At 42.6% G+C, this 7,574-nt stretch overlaps 1 non-coding gene across 1 annotated transcript; it reads left to right on the forward strand.

Moving 5' to 3' along the window:
- Positions 1-4,542: 4,542 nt before the first annotated feature.
- On the forward strand, positions 4,543-4,614 carry TRNAW-CCA (transfer RNA tryptophan (anticodon CCA)). Its single transcript has one exon. It is a non-coding gene; the product is annotated as a tRNA-Trp (tRNA).
- The last annotated feature ends 2,960 nt before the right edge of the window (positions 4,615-7,574 follow it).

The following is a 7,574-nucleotide window of genomic DNA, read 5'->3' on the forward strand; positions in this document are numbered from 1 at the left end:
TTGTTTCCAGAGGCTGGGGTTAGAAAGGAGTGGACTGTTACTATTAATGGCAGAGTTTCATTGGGGGGAGATTATGAAGTTCTGGAGATACTGTCAATGTATAACAGTGTAAATGTATTTAATGGCACAGAACTTTACTTTAAAAAAAAATTTTTTTTTTTTTTTTTGTAGAGGCAGAGTCTCACTTTACCACCTTCATAGAGTGCCATGATGTCACAGGACCCACAGCAACCTCTAGCTCTTGGGCTTCTGCGATTCTCCTGCCTCAGCCTTCCGAGCAGCTGGGACTACAGGCACCCACCACAATGCCCGGCTATTTTTTGGTTGCAGTTCAGCCAGGGCTGGGTTTGAACCCACAACCCTCGGTATATGGGGCCGGCGCCATACTCACTGAGCCACAGGCGCCACCCGACTTTTAAATATTTTTAAAAATTAAAAATAATAAAATGTTACCATTTCATTCTATGGTTTATTTTATCACAATAAAGAAAGAAAAATATCATTAGAAACAAATTGCTTTTCAGTGAGAGTGAGAAGACAATTCAATGGAGAAAGAATAGACTTTTTCATAAATGGCCCTGGGATAATTAGATATCCATAGTTAAAAAAATGAAATTAGGTCCCTACCTCACATCATACACAAGAATTAACTCAGAATTGAGTAGACACCTAAAAGTAAAAGCTAGAACTATAAAACTACTAGAAGAAACATAGAAGTAAATTTTCATGATCTTGGAATAGGCAATGATTTTTAGCACAGTGACAAAAGAAAATATAGATAAATTAGACTTCATCAAAATTTAAAACTTTTATTCTTCAAAGGATATCAAAAATGTGAAAAGACAACCCAAAATGGATACAAAATATTTGTAAGCCAAATATCTGATAAAAGACTTGCAGCTCAATAATGAAGGCAATCCAGTTTTTTAAATGGACAAAGAGTTTGAACAGACATTGCTCCAGAGATGGTCAAAAAAGAGCACAAAGTATGATCAAAGTCCTTACTCATGAGGAAAATACAAACCAAAACTCCAGTGATACACCACATCATACCCACTAAAATGGCTGTAATGAAAAAGATGAAAAAATAGCAAATGTTGGTGAGGACGTGGAGAAATTGCAACAGGAATGTTGGTGAGACCATAAAAGCAGTCTTACAGCTCCTCAAAAAGTTAAATATATGACCCCAAAGAGTTACCATATGACCCAGCAATTTCACTCTTACTTATATATCCAAAAGAATAGAAAACACTATGTTCACACAACATGGGCACGAATGCTCATAGCAGCATTATTCACAATAGCCATTGTAAATATATGTACATGTACGTATGTGTATACGTGTGTGCATGCATGTGTGTTTCAGAATTATTAACCCACATGACTGAGAGAAAATATTTACTGAGATGATTACATTGTGTGTATATAGTTTTTTATGTCTTTAGCTTTTGTCTTTTTTTGTTTTGAGACAAGAGTCTCACTTTGTCACTCTCTGGTGAGTGCCCTAGTGTCAGATTCTCTTGCCTCAGCCTCCCTAGTAGCTGGGACTACAGGCATCTGCCACAACACCCAGCTATTTGTTGTTGTTGTTGTTTAGGAGGTGGAGCCGGGTTCGAACCCACCAGCCCTGGTGTACATGGCTGGCACCCTAACCACTGTGCTCTGGACGCTGAGCCTTTTGTTTTTATATTTACAGTTTACTTTTTCTTGCAAAGTAATCTAGGTTAGTTCTTTTCGTCCCCAAGGCCTTCATCTTGATTGTGTTATTCATTTGTGATACAGTTAGCTTATTGGTTACTTTTAGGTTCCATTTCAGGTTCACACACCGCACATACATAAACACACACGCCCTGATTGGTTTTAATTATTTTCTTTAAATATCTACTCATACACATACTTCATAATAAGTATGTACTGTACAATATAGAGAGCCGGGGTTCTCACTGTCAAATAAGAAAAAGGGAAGGGATAACACCTTGCAACCAGAACAGCTAAAACCCAGCTTTTGGTTTCTGAACAACATAATTGAATTGGAAACAGTGCCCCTTGGAAAAATGGTTGATTCTAGGGCGGGGACAGGGAAAGCACAAAATAAGCCTGGAATACTTTGTGCCCTGAAGTGAGGAAGTGTTAAGATGAAGATGGGGGCCTGTCAAAAGAACACAAGAGCCAACCAGAAGAAGCTTCTGATGGCTGCAGCCCGAACATTTTCAGAAATAATAGAAAAATGGTATTCTGTGCCATTAAATGGTATTCTGTACCACTGAAAAAACATCCATAAGTCTGTATTGATGCAAATAAATAACTGGACATATAATACGCGGTAGGTAAGCAAACGAGGAAGAACAGCTCTTTCCTATAGGAGAATCACAATGATAAGTGCAGATGGAAAAAGGGAAATAGAAACCAGTAGACGACACCACGGTAATAATTGTTGCAGTCAAGAAGGCTGCCACAATCAGTGGGTGCAAATTTGAGAAGAAACAAGATGTTTCCATAGTCTGACGACACTGACCCTAAGATATTTATTAATTACAAAAGGGAAAATAGCGTTGCAGTGGAGAAATTCAGCTGACACACAGCCGATTGAGGTTAACACCAGCAGTAACAAGACCTATCGACCCCACACTAGATTAGAAGTGGGGAGGTGGCTCACACCTGTAATCCCAGCACTCTGGGAGCCCGAGGCGGGTGGATTGCCCGAGCTCGGTAGTTGGACACCAGCCTGAGCAAGAAGGAGACCCTGTCTTCAAAAACAGCCAGTGGGGTGGCGGGCACCTGTAGTCCCAACTACTCGGGAGGCTGAGACAAGAGAACCGCTTGAGCCCAAGAGATTGAAGTTGCTGTGAGCTGTTATGCCAGAGCACTCACTCTACTGAGGGTGACAAATGAGACTCTGTCTCAAAAATTAAAAATAAATTAAATAAAATAAAAGTGGTGCATTCATTAGACAAAACTAAACTGTAGTGTTTTGGGATGCACATTCATACTAGCCATTATAAATATATGTGTATACGTGTGTGTGATAAAACTGTAACGAAAAGTGAGAAGGGGGTACCCTGCTGAGTCAGGTGGAAGGCGGAGAGGGGGGACAACGGAGGATTTGGAGGTGGCTAGCAGGTTCTGTTCCTCGGCCTGGCTAACAGTGACAAATGTGTTCCCTTGTGACACTTCAATAAGCAGTATTTTTATTTTGTTCCGTTTTCTGTCATTCTTGTATACAGTAAGAAAGGTTTGACAAACATTGGTGGACACTTGTGTATACCTTGAGTGGAAGGAAATCTGTACAGAAAAGTGCTTACAGTGGATGGTGGGATTACTGAGTTCTTAAATTTTATTTATTTTATTTTATTTTATTTTATTTATTTATTGAGACATCTCACTCTGTTGCCCCAGGCTACAGTGCATCTTAGCTCACAGCAACCTCAAACCCCTGGGCTCAAGGGATCCTCTTGCCTCAACCTCCCGAGTAGCTGGGACTGTAGGCACCTGCCACAGGCCCTGCTGGTTTTCCTCTTATCGGTAGAGACGAGGTCTCGCTCTTGCTCAGGCTGGTCTGGAACTCCTCTCCACCGGCCTGGCCTCTCAAGGTGCTAGGATTACAGGTGTGAGCCACTGCGTCCGGCTGGGATTATTGATTTTAATTTTTATTACACTTGTCTATAATGTCTACATTTTCAAAAATAAATTTTTATAAAGGGTGAGCGCTCAGAGCACTTTTTTTTTTTTTTTTAGACATAGTTTCACTTTGTCGCCCTGGGTGGAGTGCTGTTACGTCACAGCTCACAGCAACCTCCAACTCCTGGGCTTAAGCGATTCTCTTGCCTCAGCCTCCCAGGTAGCTGGGACCACAGGCGCCCGCCACAAGGCCCGGCTATTTTTGTATTGCCGTTGTCATTGTTGTTTCGCTGGCCCGGGCTGGGTTCGAACCCGCCAACCTCGGTGTATGTGGCGGGCTTTGTAACCACCGAGGTACGGGCGCCGAGCCGGTATTCTGCTTTTCTTCTAAGCTACAAAGTCACTTTCTAAGCGTGGCCGCAGAGTCTTCTTTTCCCTTTTTATCATTTGGATGGAGACAGGAACACCCAGGGGACAGGCGTCCTCCCAGCGCTCACTCCCCGGCGCCGAGCAGGGCGCAGGTTCCACAGCCGCCTCCCCCAGTGTCTCTCTGGCTTCTCCTGGGCGGGGAGAAGCCCCTGGCTGGCCCCCCAGCTCTGCCGGGACTTGCGCCCCCTGCAGACAACCGCCTGGGTCGTTCGGGCCGGCAGAGACCCCACCCAGCGCTCCGCGCCCGGCTCGCCAGGCGCCCTCGGGCGGCCCAGCCCTCAACCCGCAGCCCCACGGCGCCCGGCGACCTTCCTGGCGGGGGGCGGCGTCCCCGCAGTGCTGCTGGACGCCCCGCCGAGCCCTCCGACCCGTCCCTGCACTCCTTTTTGGTTTGGCCCCAAGTTCGGGCGAAAAATAAAAAAGATTTGCTTGAGGAAAAGGCCAGGATGTGCAGGAGCAAACAGCTTTAAAGATCAAACGCCAGACTCCCTTGGCGACCTCGTGGCGCAATGGTAGCGCGTCTGACTCCAGATCAGAAGGCTGCGTGTTCAAGTCACGTCGGGGTCAATTGCCCATTTTCTTAATAGAGCAAACTTGCGCTGTTTGTGACCTTACCCTGAGAGACAGCCTCACATTTCTCCGCCTTTCCCACCTTCAAGTCACCAAAAAAGTAAGCCCCTGAAAGACAAAGACAAGGAAAAAAAAAAAAAAGGCAACAGAAAACAGATAAGGGCAAAACAATTCATAGAAAATGAAATACAGTAAAATAAAGTGCTTTTTTAATTTTAGATTAATATGAGGGTACAAATGCTTGGGTTACATTGTTTGCGTTTGTTAGGTAAAGTTCGGGTTGTAGTTGAGCCCCTCTCCCAGGGGGTGTGCTGTGTACCCTTACATTGTGCGTGGTGGGTTAGGGTTAGGGTGAGGGCTACTTGTTTTCGTTTTGTTTGTTTGTTTTGAGACATAGTGTTGTTCTGTCCCCTGATAGAGTGCAGGGGTGTCATCATAGCTCACAGCAACCTCAAAGCCCTGGGCTTAAGTGATCCTCCTGTCTCAGCCTCCCAGAGTGGTTAGGGTTACATGCACACACCACCGGGCTCCACAGCATGAGTTACTTATTAACATGTAAGAAACAGCGTTCATTATAAGAGAAATGCCAATTAAAATTTCTGACAGAGTAATTACAAAATAATATCCTTCATTCAGCCAATTTACAAATGTTTTCTACTTAAGTGTCTCAGTATCGCTTCTGTTCCTTTTGTTGCGCATTTTTTGCAGAAATTCCATTTACTGCTCCATATGTTGGATTATTATCATCAGATAGTGGATGAGTATGTTTCTCTCTGCTCACATCTATTACCTCCTTTCAACTTGTTTCCTCTATTTCTATTTTCTCCCCTGCTTTGGGGCATCTTCTCAGGCTTGCCTGCTATCTGGGGACTCCACTTTTTGCAACTTCATTTTTCCTCTTTAAACTGAGAGCATTGGCACTCTGTCTTTGCAGTTTTAGTTCCCTTCTAATGTATCTATGTTTTATTCTCCTCTCTCTTAAACTCAACCAATTGCTCCATAAGTCTTTTAAGTAAATATACACACAAACATACACATGCACACATATATGGGGAGGGCAGTTTATTTACTATAGGGGTAGGGACTTCCCCAGTGCTTTTATTTTCTGGAAAATATTCATAAGAAAATGTCTATCCTTGTGCTTTAACTAGAATCTGAAGGGGAATAAGGCCTTATATTAATATTGGTCAGGATTTTCCAGAGAAACAACGAATAGATTGCATGTGTAGAGAGAGAGGGAGATGGGGGAGAAAAGGAGAAATAAAGAGAGGAAAAGAGAGAGACTGATTTATCTTAAGGAATTCGCTCACTCAATTGTGGTCCAATGTCTAAAATTTGAAGGATAGGCCAACAGGCTGTAGACTCGGGAAAGAGTTGATGTTCAATCTGAAGGTGCTCTGCGGGCAGAATTCCCTTCTCCTAGGGGGAGGCCAGTCCTTCTTCTCTCAAGGCCTTTAACTGATTGGATGAGTCCTACCTACTGACCTCATTTTAATGTAATTACTTCTTCAAAGACACTCTCCTCAAATACAGTCACATTCTAGGGTACTGGGGGTTATAAGGACTTCAACACAGGAATTTGAGAGAATACAATTCAGCCCATAAGAGACACCAGTTGGGATTTTTTAATCATTAATTATTATTATGAGTACATAATAGTTGTATATATTCATAGGGTACATGTGATGTTTTGACACGTGCATACAATGTGAATTAATCAAGTCAGGGCAATTAGGGAATCCATCTCCTAAGGCCTTTATCATTTCTTTGTGTTACGAAAATTCCAATTCCACTCTTTCGGTCATTTTAAAGTATACCCTAACTTATTGTTACTTATAGTCACCTGCTGTGCTATCGGATATTGTTCATTCTATCTATCTAAATCTATTTTTGCACCCGTTAGCCATCCCCACTTTATCGTCTCTCCCTGCTACCCTTCCTAGCCTCTGGTAACCATCATCTCACTGTCTCTGTGAAGTCAATTATTTGTAATATCTAGTTCCCACATAGAAGCAAGATTTGTCTTTCTGTGCTTGGCTTATTTCGAGTGGCAGGGTTTCATTCTCCTTTGTGCTGTATGCTGTTCCATTGTGTGTGTGTTCCACATCCATTGATCTGTTGCTGGAGACTTAGGTTGACTCCCTATCTCAGCTGCTGTGAATAGTGCCGCAGTAAACATGGGAGCACAGATACTTTTTCAATATACTGACTTTCATTGGATATATACGTAGCAGGGGATTGCTGGGTCATGCGGTAGCTCCATTTTCAGTTTTTTGTCAAGCCTCCATACTGTTCTCCACGGTGGCTGCAGTAATTTACATTCCCACCAACACTGTCTGGGGGTTCCTCTTTCTCCACATCCTCACCAGCATTCATTATTGCCTCTCTTTTTTGACAAAAGCCTTTCTAACTGGGGTGAGGTGATACCTCATTGAAGTTTTGATTTGCATTTCTCTGAAGACTAATGATGTGGAGCATTTTTTTATATATCCCTGTTGGTCATTTGTATGTCTTCTTTTGATAAATGTATATTCACATACTTTGCCCAGTTTTTAATTGGATTATTTGACTTTTCCTATTGAATTGTTGGAGCTCCTGATGTATCCTAGTTATTACTTCCTTGTCAGATGGGTAATTTGCAAATATCTTCTCCCATTCTGTGGGTCGTCTTTTCACTTTGTTGATTGTTCCCTTTTCTGTGCTGAAGCTTTTTAGCTTGATGTGATCCCATCCAATTTTGCTTTTGGTGCCTGTGCTGTGAGAGTTATTACTCAAGAATTCCTTGCCCAGACCAATGCCCTGAAGCATTTCTCCAATGTTTTCTTTTAGTTGTTGTACAGTTTCCAGTCTTGTATTTAATTCTTTAATCCATTTTGGTTTGCTTTTTGCACCTGGCCTGAGATGAAGTCTAGTTTCATTCTTCTGCATATGGGTACCTAGTTTTCCCATCACCATTT

Source organism: Nycticebus coucang, chromosome 18 (assembly GCF_027406575.1).
Source record: "Nycticebus coucang isolate mNycCou1 chromosome 18, mNycCou1.pri, whole genome shotgun sequence".
Lineage (NCBI taxonomy): Eukaryota > Metazoa > Chordata > Mammalia > Primates > Lorisidae > Nycticebus > Nycticebus coucang.